This window comes from Triturus cristatus, chromosome 6, assembly GCF_964204655.1.
Source record: "Triturus cristatus chromosome 6, aTriCri1.1, whole genome shotgun sequence".
NCBI lineage: Eukaryota > Metazoa > Chordata > Amphibia > Caudata > Salamandridae > Triturus > Triturus cristatus.
In genome coordinates, this window is record NC_140589.1 from 1,224,881,978 (window position 1) to 1,224,900,126 (window position 18,149).

Here is an 18,149-nt window from a genome sequence, read left to right on the forward strand (position 1 = left end):
TTTCAATGGCGCTCGCAAATGATGGATCTGTGGCCCCGAAACACAATTAGCGGACCCCACAAACAAAAGCATGAGTCACAAGCACAGTGTATCACTCTATAAAGTTTAGGGTCCACTCCCTCAGGCAGCTACTGTTCAAGGGGAAACGTCTCTGTGTTATTCACTGTAGTAGGGGGTGATGCACCTCTTCAAGGGGTTACAATTTGTTACATGGTTTATTTGCCTTTGCGCAGAGACTGCTCAAGACCAAATTGATGCCCAGTGTCCAAAAGAGCCAGTAGAGCCTGCCCTGAACTGGCAATGCTGGATGGACTCACGGTGGGGTGGGGGGGGGGGTGGTATGGGGGTCACCATTTAGTGCTGGTGCCTTGGAGCAGGCACAATACGCAGGAGTCCCCGATGTTGGGGAGCCAAAGGTGATTCCAGTGCCGGTCCATTCGATTGCCTACACATCAGGTGATTTTACTTAAAAGAGATTTAATTTTAATAAAAACAACCTGGAAAGAGGCCTCCTTGAAAATGTAATCAAGGCAGCAGTGACGTCATTGTCCTCTGGAGGATGCTGCACATTGAGATATGCCCTGTGAATGTCCAAGGCATAAGGACAGAGAAGAGGCCGGTTTCAATATTACAAAACAGAATTTTACTACTGAAAACACACATGTGGAAACACAGTAAGGGCATTACAGTACTTCTGAAACTTGGACCTCCCGATATCTTATAGACATTACTGGTTTATGTTGATTAACCGTACTTTCTAACTCTACTGTGTTATAATAAATAACATTTTGGTGTATGTGTGCTGTGCACTGTGATCTCCAGTTACCGTCAAACAGCCTGGCAGAAAGAAACTGTACGGCCATGCCTAGTTCTGGCTAGCCGGCTCAGCTGTTCCCCCTGCCCTGGCAGTATTCCAAAGAATCCACCTGTCAGAGACCCTATGAGGGCCTGACTGTGGGAGGGATTCTCCACAACGTGAAGGCAGATCAGATGAGCCAGGTGCCGGATGGCGTGCAGCCAGCCTTTCTTCCTCTTTTCAGCGAAGAAAGAATCTACTGAAAAACTACAACTCCTGCAACCCCATGACAAAATCTAGACCGCTGGGGCAATTTATTGCTCGGTCAATTAAGCCTATCTGAAATAGGCAATAAAACAAAATGCGATAATAAACACAAGCCACCAGTTATTTCTCATTCTAATCATCCATATGTATCTTCACAGTACTTTGTTTGAAAACTGTTATTTGCACTAGGGAGCCAATAGCGAGCACAAAATTACCCCAAACTGCGCACAATTTGTGCCGGGTAGCTGGTGTAATGAGCAGCCAGTTTTCACGGTGGTGTAAAATAATATGGATTAACGTGCATAAACAATATTTTCACCTGTCTCGGCATTTTAATAACCCCTGCCGACAGGTTGGCACAAGCAACTACCACTAGTTAAAGTATGGTAGCAACTTCTCCTGCAGACACAAGGAAGAGTGCAATTTGCGCTCAGCTCGTAATGTGAGTTAGTATTAAAAAAAGTACAAATGAAATTTCTGATAATCAGCAGAGTTTTCAGATTATGCTCTTTTTCACGCCGAGTGCCATTTTGAGGTTTCATACCTACTATTCATTTTCTCAAACTACTCAATAACCATTGCTTAGTAACACTCCATATATTTAAGTAAAGCAGTTTTTTATTGTGCTTAAAGGACAGAATGCCAAGCCAGATGAAACTGGTTACTTAACATGAAATGTAGTGAGTTGTGGTCTTTTTGCCTGCTATGATTAATGAAGACAATCCATTGGAAGGCATACATTAATATAATGTATTCTCAGAAGCTCTTTTTCAAAATACCTGCCAGATCATAAACATTCCTATACAGTTGGTAAACCAAAATGACTACTTTCTCAATAGTTATGTATCTTGTCTTAACTGTTTAGTTCAAACCTTAATGCTGATCAGCTTGATTTAAAACAAATCTGAATGCCTGAATTCTGCGAACTCAATCTGGTTGATTCAACCAGAAATCAGTGCTATACTGAAATTGTGAAATCAAGTCTAAAGCATCTCTTGACCAATAACCATAGATGTCTTGTGCTGAGTCATTCATATATGAAATCCAGAAAAATGTGACCAGAGCAAAGCAATAATGTGTTAAAATAGTGACTGGGCCATTATTGATACACATTATTACAAGAGCGTTTCTTAAAAACCATGGCAAATATGCTTTTTAAAACATAATAAGGCACTCCATTCAAAAGGACAATAAGTTTACACCAATGTTGTGTTTCTAAATGTGTTTGCTCAAATATTTCTAGACAGGGTTAAAAGAGGGAAAACAATTTAATGTTCAGAGATGCTGAATTTCAGTCAGCCATTAGGGACATTTTGTTTTAGCTCTTTTAGATACTGGTGGTGCCCTGGCCTTGCTGGATTTAGAAGTAGGAAACCAAAGTGGAGGAATATATATATATATATATATACATACATACATATATTTATATATTATCTACTGGCGGTCGCCAGTAGATAGTTATAGTTAGGACCGTGTTTCCATAGGAAATCTGAAAATTCTATTTTGAATAACTTTGGCGCCGGTTGACGAATCCTTGCGAATTTTTCAAAATAGGTGGGGCGCTCCGCTCCGCTCCTACCCTGAAAGTCTCGGGGTGATTAGTCAAGCGGGGGCCAAGAAAAAAGGGGGGTCCCAAAACGCGTTTTTCCCATGCATTTTTCCACAGGGACTTTTAGTCCAAGGTACAGCCCGAACGGCTGAACAGAATTACTTGAAATTTGGCAGAGAGGTAGTCCTCAGGTCAGGGATGTGCCTTTTGAATATCTGGAGTCAATCTGTTCAGTAATTCCTGAGAAAATTTCAGTTAAAAGTACATATATATCTATAAGCGCGCACCGTGCGCGCACCGTGATTCATTAGAACTTATGAATATTACCTACAGAATCCTTGATTTTGTTAATCCTGTTATTACTGGTACAGTCTTTCCACCTATATGCTAACACACAAACAACTAACTCTGCATTTTCCAATGTCCTCTCTTTCCGAAGTAAATAAACAACCACAGCTTTTTCTCTGAGGTTATGGTTAATTTTGAACCCTACTTCCAGGAGTCTTCTATATATATATACCCATCTACATATCACCCTGCTTAACAGTTGCAGCATGCAGAATTGAGGCATTTGCAACTGCCTGAGACCTTCCTGCAAAGTCTGCACCAGGATTTTTTGCTTGGCTACAATAGTCTGTCATCATGCCCTGGGTGTACGCCTTCATTGTGTCCCATACTACATTTACTGGGGCACTATTTATATTATTTTTAATGAAATTTACTAAGGTCAAACACATACATTTAATATATGACTGATTTTTAATCAGGGCTCTATCAAAAGTCCACTGTCTAGATTTGATACTGCTGCCATTTAGTTTAATACAGACAAAGAGTGGATTATGATCAGATATAACCTTAGGGTAGATTTCAATGAGGGCCCGCTCCATTATGACAGATGTCATAAATAACATATCTATGGTGGGTGTGAGAATAAAAGGTAAAACCACTTTTGGAAGTGTAGCCCCCAGGAAGCAACACCTATGGGTTGGACTAGGGAGCTCCACACACCAAGAAAAGGGCCTGGCCATGTTTGGAGTGGGCAGAATAGTGCACTCTGGGATAGGTAGTTACCACACTTCACAGGACATAGTCATCAGGCGGGAGAGGACCTGGTAGCCCATTGGCTAGTTAAACGCCACTACCTCTAAGCTCGTAGTGGACATAAAAGTGGCACCTTTGGCACCCAGACCTCAGATCACTATTGTACTGGAGAAAAGACCAAATAAGGACTTCCTTGCTGCTCTATGGACCCAGCAAAGAGAGGATTCACCAAAGACTGTCCCCGAGGACTGGCAAAGAGAAGACAGTGCCTGCGGTGCCAGACTTATGTAAAAGTTTCACACGAGTGTCAGACTGAAGTGAAGTTGCTTGACTCTCTGTTACAGCCACGTTGAAAAGTTAAAGAATTGGGTCCAGACTCAAATACTCTCCTCATCTGGTGTATTGTTGTTCTGAGATTTACCTTGCACAGTACAGACATTTGTATGTTGTTCTCTCCCATGCACAGGCATCTACTGCTCAAACTTTGCCCATTACTGCAGTACGTCCTGGCTCAATATAAACTCATAACCCGCTCGTCTGCAGTACGCCAGAATTCTTTATTTGTGTTCACTGCCATCAAAGTAAGTTTAATGCAAAAGTGGAGGTATGGAGCACAGCAAAAGAACAGTGCAATGAATTAATTCTCCAATTAAACTGTTTTGTTCTTTCAAATTATACAAATAAAGGTATTACCTGCTATTAGAAGTCTTCTAACCTGTCTCTTTTCTTGGTCGTCTCGTTTGAGTTCAGTGAAGACCGGGTACATCCAGAAAGCTCACAGCTGTGAAAAGGTAGAAACACATTGAGTATGAACGACTCTGGAGGGGGTCAACAATTCAAGCAATATGCTGGAGCAGGAGAGATACTCCCCTCAACCCCCCCATCCTGGAAGCCTCTGGCATGCAATGTATCACAAGTACAGTGGATTTTCCAGTCACAAGTTAGAGAGGGCCAACCCCTCAAAAAAACAATGGGTTTTATAAGTGGAGGGGGAGAGGGTTGACTATGGCAAAGGTGGTCTACACCAGTGTTTTTATTCACTACATTTGCATGCAAACATTTGCATATAAAAAGGTTGCAACAAGTGTTTTTTTTCTGGTGGTCAAGAGAAAATGATTTTCCACCCAGAGAATTATATTCCAGGTGGAAGAAAAAGAGAAAAAAGTTAGCTTTGCAAAAGTTTACACATTGGTAGGATTACTGCAGATTGTCTGCCTGTTGACAACCCTCGACAGTAGCTGTAGAGTAGTAAGAGCATATTTGGAAATCTACCATTGGCAAATGTGTCCATGCGTATTCCTGAAGTTCAGGGGGGTTTGGGAATCCCCTAAAAGTCAGAAATATACACAAATCTTACAAGAAAGCCTATGCTTTAGTGATCTTTTGTGAAACGAATTGCAGTATGTCAAGCTAGGTCACAGCAAGAAACAAATGTGTCTATTCTGTGCTTGCTTTATTTTGTCAACCTGAAGAAATCAACTGTGAGCATGGTTATATGTTGAGAGCCAAGCCTCCCCTGCAATGACATTCAGTGATGATGCTGGTAACAATAGTGCTTCCTGAGCAACATCCGGCGAACGGTCACTAGAACAATATGGTACATTTATCAAGCAATGTACACAATTTGTGATGTAAATGTTCTTGCACATGTGTAATCCACATTTGTTCTTGTAATACACGGAACACAGTGTTATAATAACGGAGAATACCTACGTAAATTGTATAAATGTATAATACCGGCAACACGGATCCTATTAGTGGATTACAGCCAGTTCCAATATGGCCGCTGTGTATTCATGACTCTGATGGTTTCTCGGTTTGCAAGTCCTCTGTCTATTGCAACATTGTACGTGGTGGTCATTTTGTATTTATTGGTGACTTTAATCTCACTTCCATCGTGTGAGCAAAGCGTAACTACCGAAACGCGTAGCGTGGAAGCACAATAAACTTCCTGAAATACTAGTTTCGTTGTTTCCTGAGAGTGCAATATATATATATATATATATATATATATATATATATATATATATATATATATATCTCCAGTCTACCCTAATCCACTCCAATCTAATCCATTCCACTTCACTCCAATCTTCCCTAACCTACTCCACTCCAATCTATCCCACTCCACTCTACAGCATCATACCTACTCCAATCTACCCCACTCCACTCAGTCTACCCCAATTTAACCACTCCTCTACAGCCCAATCTGATGCAATCCACCCACTCAAATCCACCTCACCTCAATCTACCCACTTCAGTGTACCCCACCCCACTCTAAACTACCCCACTCCACTCTACCCCAATTTACCCCACTCCAAACTTCTCCAATCCACTCCACTATTATCCAATCTATCCCACTCCACTTTATTTCAATCTACCCCACTCCACTACAATCTACCCAACTTCCCTCCACCCCAACCTATCTGACTCCCTCCAATCTATCCCAAACTACCCCACTCCAAACTATCCCACTATGCTCCTCTCCAGTCTACCCCACTCCACTCAATCTAACCCAATCAACCCCACCTCACTCCACTCCAATCTACCCGACTCCACTCCAATCTACCCAAGTTCAGTCTACCACACTCCATTACAATTTACTCTACTCTACTCCATTCTTCACTCCACTACAATCTATTATCCTCCATGCCTCTCCAATCTACTCCACTCTACCCCTCTCCAACCTATCTCAGTAAACCCTATTCTGATCTTCCAAGATCTACCCCACTCCGCTCCAATCTATTCAACTCCACACCAATCTACCCCTCTTGAATCTACCACAATCTTCCCTACTCCTATCTTCCACAATCTACACCGCTCCACTTCAATCTACCCCCTCCAATCTTCCCAATTTACCTCACTCTAATCTACTTTACTCAACTCTACCCCAATTTGCCACACCCCAATCCATCCGTATCTACCTCCATAAACTTGAATCCAATCTACTCCACTCTAATCTACCCCACCCCACTCCAATCTACCCCACTCCACCCCACTTCAATCTAACCTACCCCACTCCAACCCAATCTACCCTACTCCAATCTACCACACCTCAATGCACCCCACTCCAATGTATCCCACTCCAATGTACCCCAATCTACTATACTCCAATCTACCCCACAGTAATCTACCCCAATCAACACCACTCTACTTCAATATACCCTACTCCACTTTAATCGACCCCACACCAAACTACTCCACTCCAATCTACCTCACTAATTTTCAAATCTACCCTACTCTAATCCACCCAATCTACCCCACTCCAGTCTACCCCACTCCACCCAGCCCTCACTCCACCCTAATCTACCCCACTCCCCCCAATCTGCCCACACCACAACAAGCTACTCCTATTCAACCCACTCCATTATTGCCCACTCTGCCCCACTCCACTCTACTCCAATCTATCCAACTTCACTCCACTCCAATGTTCCTCTCTCCATACTAATTTACCCCACTCCAGTCTATCACAATCTACCAGACTCCACCCTGATCTACCCCACTCCATTCTACTCCACTCCCACCCACCCAATCTACCCCACTACACTCCAATCTACGCCATTCCATGGAACCCCAATCTACCGTACTTCACTCAAATCTACCCCTCTAGTCCAATCTAACCCACTCCACCCCACACCAATCTACCTCACCCCATTACAACCCAATCTATCCCACTCCCATCTAGCCCAATCTGCTCCACTCCCATCTACTCCACTCCACTCCAACTACCTAATTTTACCCCAATATACCCCACTCCACCACCCCGCCCCATCCACACCGCTCCAATCTACCTCACACCACTCCAATCTACCCCACTTCAAATGACCCCACTTCAATCCATCCCATTCTAATCTTCCCCACTCCAAAATACCCTACACCACTCTAATCTACCACAAACTACCCCAATCCATTCCGTTCTACCCTACTCTAATCCACCCAGTTTACCCTACTTCAGTCCACCCCACTTCATTCCAATGTACCCTACTCTAATCAATCCAATCTACCTACCTCCAGTCTACCCAACTCCACTCCAATATACCTAAATCCACCCCACTCCCCTCTACCCCTAGTCTTCCTTGCTCCACTCCAATGTACCCCACTCTATCCCAATCTACACCAGTCCACCCACCCACTCAATCTACCCAAACCCATCCCTATGGACCCCACTCTAGTCCACCCCATGACACTCCAATCTACTCCATACCACTCCAATCAATCCTACTCCAATTTACCCTAGTCTCCGCACTCCAAACTACCCTGCTTCACTCCAATCTACCCCAATGTGCCCTACTCCATTCCACACTATGCTACTCTAATCCATCCAATCTAATCCACTCTACCCTGCTCCATTCTAATCTACCCCATTCTAATCCTCCAATCTACCTAACTCCTGTCTACCCCACTTCACTCCAATCTACCCCACTCCACTCTAATCTACCCCAATGTACTCCACTCCAATCTACTTAAAAAAAACACTCTTCCCCAAGCTACCCCACTCCATTTCAGTCAGCTCCAATCTATCCCACTCCACCTAAATCCACTTACTCCACCCTAGTCTAGCCCAATCCATCCCAATCTCCCCCAGTTTAAATTACATCCTTTAGGATGCTGCCACAATTACTGGATGATGTATTCAGTGAAGCCATCAGTAGCGGTCCTTGGAGGGAGTTCGGGGGGGGGGGGGGGCAGTGAGGCGGGGCGGAGGAGGGGCAGGGTGGGGAAATGTAAACACCGGAATATGGATGAACGGAGGTAAGTACACATTTACATAAATGAAACAAATTTCGTTGCGCGTGCTGCATCGCATTTTGCGATGCAGCGCGCGCAAAGGAATTCGTGGTCTACCCCCTGCACAATAGTGGTAGTATGACCAGACCCTTGTATTTTTTTTATATTCCTACCACGGTACTGGTACCACAGTACCATGGAAAGGGGGTCACGCTTGGTACGGGACCAGCACCCTAAAAACAATTTATTACATTTGATTTAAGAATGTATCCGAAAGGGACCCACCCACAAGGCCCTGTGCACAGTGATAGACGGCAGTAATAGCACACAGTTCTAGTATGGACCTTGTTAAATACCCGTTCAATAGGACTGGAGAACAGACCTATTGTTCACAAAAGTAGGAATCTAAGAGCATTAATCATTAACATCTGGAATGACTCTAAAACGCTTCTGTTACATTATGTAAATCATAAACAGTTCGGTCATACAGAAAGTAGTGAGGGGCTGGGCTTTCACAGCAAACATGCAACTTCAAGAAACACTGCTGTGTATAACTAAAGGTAAAATGTTTCTTTAATATAAAATATTATAGTAATATAAAAAGCTTATTATGTACACTCTGCAGGATCTGTGCTTTTACTGTCCCCAGAACATCCACTTTGCGCCATTTTAGACAGCCTGTGATTTCATGTTTTAGCACAGCGAAAGGAGAACCCATTGTAAGTATTAAACCTTGGGCTGATGAATGCAACATGCGCAGGGCCACTGGAATTACATGATTTTGCAGATGTAGTGATTTCTGTAACAAGAGATTTGCCATATATGCCATATAATCCACCATCTGCTGCACTATTTGCAGATTACACAAATAAATTGTTTCTACCTAAAGCAGATAAAAAGTTACTAAAAAAAAAAAAAATGTGGCTAAACGAAGTGGCCGACCCTCTGCCAAAAGTTAACTGATGAACTTTCTGTTGCTAATTGCGGAGTTGAGTTAAAATGATTCTTTTCAGGAGTTCCGCGAAGTGACAAAAAAACTCTGCCAAGCTACGCGGAGGTCCGCAAGCAGCGGAGTTGGTTACCTCGCACCGTTCGCATTGATTTTTAGTGCCGGGTGTTCGTCCTGCGCTGTAACGCGAATGGTATCTTGCACCGTGCAAGAGGGCACTGCTTCTTTCTGCCACTCGAGTGGAAGTTCTACTCGGGTGGCAGCTTCCTCAACTCGAACAGAAGGTTTCTCAACACGAGCGGTAGCGAGCATCCGTGACTGCCCGCGTTGAGAAATCTCGCTGCGAAGTGGTCTAGTGTTGGATTTTCCTCTCTCGCACTCGCTATCTTACCGTTGATGAGCACGAGTGAGGGGAAAACTCTGCTCCACTACACAGAGCGGAGTTTATCGGAACTCTGCAAACTCCGTGGAGTACGAAAAACTCTGCAAGCTCCACAAACAGAAGTGGAGTTTACCGCCCAGGCTTAGTTTTAATGAGGTGCTACTTTGTCTTGACAATCTTAATAATTGTTGAGGTAACAAGATAACAGAATAATGCTGACACAGATTGTGCCCTATTTTACGAATTAATTTGTATTGTCTTGCTGCATGGTTTTGTGCACACTCACCCAAATTTTGACCCTAAATTGCCAAATAATTGCAGTGGCCTTGAATATGCTTTACATGTTGCCCCTAAATTCAAAGTGCTTCATGCCACATTGCCTATGGGTGCAAGAAAGCCAAACGGATCCCCTTGTAAACAGATCGTTTGCTTATCTCTCGATCGACTGATTTACTACTGTCAATTACGCAGCTATCTTGGAAAAGTGGCATCACTTTAAAAAAAACTGCACCAGAAACCACACTTGGAAAGTGAAACATTCTCGTAACCAAATTGACAGAAAATGTTGATTTACATTTTTGGTGTACACTATAGTAATTGTTTAATTCCAGGATTGTTAACTACAAAAGACTACCAGCGTTTCTATACAGAATTGTACTATTATAAATTTAGTAAAATAGCTGGCAGATGTTGTATCACACTTTAAATCAAATTTGTATATATTGGCAACGTTCTTTATTTTGAAATATAAATGCTATTGTTTTAGCGTCTCTTAAAAACACACCCACCCTTTATACACAGCTCTCTGCTTAAAACTGCCAACTCAGCATAAAGCAGATAGAGAATGTAAATCATAGTTAATTCCAGGCGGTGAGTTGGATAAACATCTGCATATGGGTTTATCTCTCCCTGCGTGGCTCATTGAGTCTGAGTGGTTGCGGTCTGCGTGTGAGCAGCTATTCAGGTGCCAAGGACAAAGAGAGCACCTAAACAGTAAAATACCATTTTGCCGGCAGCTCCTTAAATCCTTGTATTAGAGCTGTGTAGTGGTTAAAGATATCTTGGCTTGCACTGAAAAGCATTAAAATGTTTATTGCATCTAACTTCCACTGATTGGTTGATAGAGAGCCCCTCCTATTAATTTCATTCGGTTCATAAATGCAGTACCGCATAAAATGTGAGCATTGGTGTCATGAAGCGATGAAACTTGTGAGTGACTAAACAATTCCGAAGGGATAGGCCAAGTGAGGCGAGAAAGACTATCCGGCCCCAAAAACGTTTTTTTTAATGCGAACAATTCACATTAAAATATTTGAATACATTGATTCCAAAACCTTACATTTTAGAGACACTCTGAAGGGGATCTCATGAAATAATCAATTCTTTAAAGTCTGCCTCAGTATCCAAGAACATTAACCCTCTAACCCAGGAAATATAATTTTGGCAACCAGAGAACTGCATGCTTGGCAGAAACACTAGATGCAGTGCATACAACTGTTTAGAAATAGTGCCCGTCTCAGATGTCAGCGTCATGCACAAGATCACGCCATCACTGTCTGTGTCTCGAGACTGGTAACGTGGCATATGCGACAGCTGAGAGTCCCGGGGATTAGGAAGAAAGGCGCTGGGGAAAGCATATTGAAAGTAAAGATAAAATCACATCACCGAGCATTATTGTGTCCGGTGACGCATCAGTGGCACAGCGGGTCCTGCTGAAAGCATTGTCAAGCGTGCATCCTGTATTAACTCGTCAGAGGTATCCATGGTGGTGTATGTTACTGTTTGAAGGAAAGGGCAGCAAACGCACGCGACAGCACTTGCTACATGCCAAAAATAACATCTCTTGAGCTGTTCCCTCTGCCGCAGCCATGGCCTCCATGCGAAAGTAAAGATTACAAAGTATTAAGAGCACAAAGGGTGAAACACTTCCGAATTAGTCTGCTTCCGAATACGTGTGCACTAAGTTTTTTTAGATTGATTTTTACCAGGGGCGTAGCTTGGTCAGAGGGGTGAGCCTCAGACTGTCCAAAAATATAATGTTAACATACATAATACCCAGTGCTTTAAATGTGCCTGTGCTGTCTGGTACTGAGTACTGGTACTTTGTTATTTTGTGAGGGAGAGTACCTGCACTTTTCAAGAGTGACGTAATACTTTTAATAGGAGATTACTGGCACTTCTCAGAAACAAGCAGGTGCTCTGGTACTGGGTACCTGCTCTTCTATTGTTCCATTTTAAGCACTGATAATACCACACGCAGGGCGCACGAGAAGGGCTCAATGGGAAGGGAGAAAGGGGTACTGAGTGAGAAAATTACAATATTGTGTAAAATACCCCACATTTTCGAAGACTTTCAAAACGGAGAGAGGTAGAGAGTGTGTGTGCGTTTTTGTCTGTGTGTATGTAACAAGTCGTGGTGGAATCCAACCGACTCCTCAACAACTCCAACCGAAAGCACCTGAACCCAACTATTTAGCAGAAAATGCATTAATTAGCGGGGGTTTAACACCCTAAACACCCGCTCTGAAGCTACACCCCGGGGTTTTACTTTTTTATAACACAAAGCGCAGCAATACATTTGTATGAGCATACAAACGGCATTGCCTGTTGAATACAGTGCAAAACATGTCAAGCTCCTCTCAGAGCATACCTTTACAAACATACTTACAAAAGCACATGAGATCATCGGGCCAGCAGAACATGCTCTATTTTTGTAGACTGGACCGCGAGGCCTGTGCAAACGAACAGTCTATGTCTATAGAGACAGAAGGGGCAAGGTGGCTCTACAAAGCTCCCATAAGCCAGCCGTATCCATCTCTGTATGGCCAAAAGGGTTTACGTCATCTGTAAGCACTGAATGTATGACGTTACAACGCATACATTTACAACACATGCCTTAACGCAGTTTTTACATCACAACATCCTTTACAATGCATTCTTTTACATCGCATTCCATTACATCCCATTTTCAGAAACTACCTTTACAACGCGTCACATTACATCGCATTATACCTTTACAACGCATACCATTACAATGCATACCGTTACATCGCATTTAAGGTAAGTGTTGGATAGTATAGGGGTAATAATTACTATTCTAACTCCAGTGGGTGCAACAGTAGGGTAAGTGTTGGATAGTGTAGGGGTAAAAATTACTATTCTAACTCCAGTCAGTGCAACAGTAGGGTAAGTGTTGGATAATGTAAGGGTACTATGCGTATACATTGTAATGACTTGCGATGTAATGCCTCCGTTGTAGTGACATGCGTTGTAATGACATACGTTGTAGTGACATGCGATGTAATGGCTGCGTTGTAATGACATGCGATGTAACAGATGTTGCAATGTAATGACTGCTATGTAAAGGTAGTGCGATGTAATGACTGCATTGTAAAGGTTATTTCCCGTAAGCACTCCATGCGAACTTAGCTGGCAATAGTCCATGATACTTAATATGTTCTGAGTGGTTCCCGAAAGTCTCAAGGCCTGAAGGTAGGGGGGCCGCAACATGGCATATGCCTCAGATCGATCGTACAGCCAAATCTTTTCAGCCAATCACCTTTTATGGGCGGTGCGCCAAATTTTATGAGCTCAACGCTCTCAGTAGAACTCGAAATTGCAATCCCAATAATTGAAAAGATTTTTTACATCAAAACACGTCCATGGCACTTATTAAAGTATGACTAAACAGAAAGCTTCTTATTTATGTTGAAAGTCGAACCACATACATACGTTTGTGTGGTATTTCAAAAAATCTTCCGAGTATTAACCAAAGGTATTCCAAAAACACAAGTATGAGAGGTTATAACCATTTAGGTTCCTAATCAGGTATCACTACAAGAAAAACACGGACTCATAAACTCCAGGCTTCACAAAATACGAGTATTAATTGCCCTTTTCATCTGACACACACATACTCCTGAGAATTGGCACTAGAGAGAAAGACTTGGCAGGATATAGTCAATACCAAGATGATATTGCAGTCCGCTTCCCAGCATTCCAGAGAATGTCGAAACAACAATATATGTCCTCACTGAATGCAATATGTCTACACCTTGATGCTAAATTCTAAGTTGGGTCATTCGTTTTAGGTTTCATAGAATTCCCGGGTTTTAATCAACTTGCCTATATTATTCGACTCAAGCCTTTCCAGAATCTCAGATGGTGCAAGACTTTCTCTCTGATCTTTTTTGTTTATAGTCAATGAGACTGCCAAAATTATAAGGTGTTCAGTAACTCTTAAGATGTTGATGAATTGCTAATGAGTGTGATTATGACCATCCTTGACACGATAAGGTGTGGAAGCAATAAGTGCTGCTATGCCAAGAGGACGTCTATAGTGAATGTCTCAACTCAAAGGCACACACGGGGGGCGGGGGTATGAACTTGTGCTACTTTGGCATGTCAATGACTCAGATATTACATATGAAACTCGCCAGCCCTACTGGAGTTTGCTCTCAACCAATGGCAACCAATTTATGTGAGGTTATATGTGTGTCTCTAAGTGGGTGATCTGTCGGTAAGAAATGTGAGGGTTTAGCTACGCTGTAGAAAGAAAGGCTATTAGAAAAATAGACGCGTTACAGAGCGTCTCTTGACCGCCATCTGCTACAAATACTGATTAAGCCTTTCTGATATCTGAATGTTGTTCTTTATTTTCAAAAATGTATTAATACATTTTTTTTTTAAAAAGCCTATCTGTTTGTGTTATGAAGGTACCTACAGGCAGGGGGTGTGCGAAACAGCCAAAAAGAATCAGCTTCTGGTTTAGAAGACTGTTAAACATAATCTCGAGCAAAAATTGACAAAGCTGGGTAAAATCTTTTGGAAAGCGATCCGCAAATCTTTTAGAAGACAGTTAGACATAATCTCGAGCAAAAATTGACAAAGCTGGGTAAAATCTTTTGGAAAGCGATCCGCAAATCTTTAAGAAGACAGTTAGACATAATCTCGAGCAAAAATTGACAAAGCTGGGTAAAATCTTTTGGAAAGCGATCCGCATATCTTTTAGAAGACAGTTAGACATAATCTCGAGCAAAAATTGACAAAGCTGGGTAAAATCTTTTGGAAAGGGATCCGCAAATCTTTAAGAAGACAGTTAGACATAATCTCGAGCAAAAATTGACAAAGCTGGGTAAAATCTTTTGGAAAGCGATCCGCAAATCTTTTAGAAGACAGTTAGACATAATCTCGAGCAAAAATTGACAAAGCTGGGTAAAATCTTTTGGAAAGCGATCTTTAATGCATTCCCTAAGAGATTCACGAGGTGTCACAGGCTACTTTTGGATTCAGATTTGATCGAGTGGTAGTGTTGGAGAAGTGGTGCAGCTCACCACTGTTCGAAGCTCCCTGTCTTCCCATGGTTGAATGTAAGAGATATAGAGAGGGCCTGCGGCTACTAATCTGGTCATCTTTGGTGCTCCCTGATGCTGTTTGTGGGTGGAACACCATTCCTCCTGCGATTACCTACATCCTCGATCTCCCCTCATCACCCGCTTGGCCCCGTACAAGCACAGGAGATGCAAGCTGGAGTCGCAGCCCTTCTGCCCCTTTCCCCATCTCCTGCATCTTCTGCGATTCCTTTAGCTTCCATTAGCTCACCTTCCTAAACGATGTGTCAGTACCAACGCACTGGCTACTCCAGCGTTCTTGGGGACTATCAAAACCGCAAACGTTCGGGACTAGAAACCACTGATACTTCTGTAAGCCCATTCACGTACATACGTGGCCTTCATCGAACAATTTATATTTAGATCAAGGCAATAAAATATGTTTAAGAACACAACATTGTTCATTGTCAATAAGTCCAAAAGCAAATTGTATTTTTCTAAATTTCTGTAAGGAAGGTTCCTTTATGTGTAGGTGTTTTAATACTAGAATGGCTGCGCTCATGTGTGGGCTGTCGGTGATCAGTGTAAATTCTATATACATTTCTGTGCATGTTCAAATGGAATATTATGGGTTAATATAGAAACAGAGTCTGAATGAAGAAAGAGTTATGGAGGAAAAAGGCTACAGTAAAGAAGTGGGCATGTGCATGGAGTGACATGGAGGTATATAGGTGCATGTACGGAGGAGCATTCCTCAGGTTCGGATGAATATTATTAAAGACTTTGGGCCCTGCCACAAAGAAAGCCCCCCCTGGAGAAGGGCATCAGGTCTCCAGTGCCCCAGACATAGGCTGTCTGTATGCATGTCAGATAGGGAATACAATAAGGTAGATTCTAAATGGGCCTCTAGTACCAGATACATTCTAAATGTTAACAAGTAAGTTAGCCCTCAGATCTCCCAATAATATGGGTGATTTAAGTATGATCCAGTTTTGGTAAATAAAGAGGACCGCCATGTAGAGAACAAGAAATGAATGGCTCATTATAGGTGATCCATTTATCATATTTTCTTTTCCTTCCATTTGCAGGATCACTTTTGTAGGCAATCCCCCGTCTCAGTGAGTATATCACTGCTAATCCTTGATATCCCTTCAGTATATGTAAGGACCACCTTGATGTCTGAATGATGCTCAGCAATTCACCTACCAATTTTTACAGGTAAAAACATGTTTCAAGGGTCTCCAACCTTTTCTGTACTGAGAGCAGGGCTTTAAGTGGGCCGGGTCTTACCGGTGCTGAGCACCGGCAGTTTTTTAAAGGAGGCCTCGAAACAGGTCTCTATCGGGCTCTGTTTTGTGCCCTGGCACAGGTGGTCTGTTTTTTTCCAGACCGTAGTGACAGCAGGCACATCCATGTGTCTCACTAGCGGAGAAGTTACGGCATGACGTCATGCCAGGTGAGCACATCGATGTGCACGTGCTCACACTGCTCACTTCTCACTAGTGGAGAAGTTACGGCATTACGTCATGCCAGGCGAGCACATCGATGTGCGCGTGCTCACACTGCTCACTTCTCACTAGTGGAGAAGTTACAGCATGACGTCATGCCAGGTGAGCACATCGATGTGCGTGTGCTCACACTTCTCAGGAGTGGAGAAGTTACGGCATGACGTCATGCCAGGTGAGCGTTGTAGGGGAAGGAAAATCCTTTAAAGAGAGTCATTTTCTCTCTGGATTTCCCTTCTCTTTTTGAAACACAAGAGCAGCAACATTGTCGTGCTGTCACCAGGGCTGTAAGTGGAAGCTTTTTCAATATTATATACAAGCCATAGTTGCTGCTTATTTATCTTAAGCAACTAACAACCATTGACAAAGCCAATAGTCCTGACAAGGTATGATGTTACTTGTATCATATATCTGGATGCAATGACCGAAACAGCAAAATACAAGTCCGGCGGCATACTATGCTAATCACAGATTTTTATCTTACATGTATTTAAGCCACACCTATAATTACATTGGCCACGCCCCTTTGAGAGACCTCCCCCAGTTTTTTTTATCCCACTTAAAGCCCTGACTAGGAGCTACTTATGTTCAATAAAACACACTGAGAGCTACTAACATTAGTATTGTAAAATGTAATTTCTTTTATTTGAATAATAACTCAACCAAGCAAAAGCTTTCTAATTTAATAAGCTGGGCTGCACACAGATGAGTTACTCGTAGGTCGCTGGAGAGCTACAGTGGCTCACGAGCTACTGGCTGGAGACCCCTGTAATTTATAGCATAACAGTGCTCCACGAAGGAATGTACATTTTTGTCCTGGTTTTGTCTTTTTCTGGTGTTCTCGGTCTGTCTTCTGAGTTAGTGGCTAGCCTGATCTTCTATAAGTCTTCGGTTTAAATCATGTCCATATCTAAAACTGGTTAGTTAAGAACAGCTTTTTTTCTCCATTATATTATTGTTTTTGACGGTGTCCTTTTTTTAGGGAACACACATGAAAAGTAAAAAAAAAGTGAAAATGAAAAACGTTTATCTCCCCATTGGTCATTATACTGATTGTCCATTTAAATCTTAAATGCACTAGAAAAGACATTACCGTTAGGAGAAGCACATTTTTGCTGTTCAGAAATGTAATAATAAATTAAACAGAGCCTGTTAAAGAAAGCTGTGTCCTCCTGATTGGTTTAATGAAATCACGGCTGGACGGTTCTATTGGTTCCGATTCCCGGGGGGGTGGGGGGGGGGGGGGCCTCCGTCTTCGGCTTTGCAGCATCACACTCCTGTGGTTACGGCTCTTAAGTGCATCGCCTGCTTGGCTTTTCACAGCACAGCTTTGAAGGTAGCACTTATAATTTTTTAGGTCACTCCTTTCAGCGGTTCGACGAGCGAGTTCTCAAAAAGAAGGGACATTGCGTCTGTTTGATGCTCTCCGTTGTCTCCTGCGAAGTAAAAAATATATCAGACAGGATTTCCCCAGCCTATTTATCTCTGTTCAGGGGGAGGGGGAGACCCAATGTTCCTGGCATCGACAAGAAGAAGCTCATGGAAAATATATATTTTTTTTACATCTGTCATGCATTTTTTTGATCTTAAAGATTATTTTCA

The 18,149-nt window shown here is 42.6% G+C and overlaps 1 protein-coding gene across 2 annotated transcripts in view; it reads right to left on the reverse strand.

Moving 5' to 3' along the window:
• FYN (FYN proto-oncogene, Src family tyrosine kinase) overlaps window positions 1–18,149 on the reverse strand; it is a 514,055-nt gene that overhangs the window by 325,234 nt on the left and 170,672 nt on the right. For both annotated transcript variants that reach the window (XM_085612142.1, XM_085612143.1), the window contains exon 2: window positions 4,347–4,434. The gene's annotated coding sequence lies outside the window, so the exon portion shown is untranslated. The remainder of the gene's footprint in view (window positions 1–4,346; window positions 4,435–18,149) is intronic.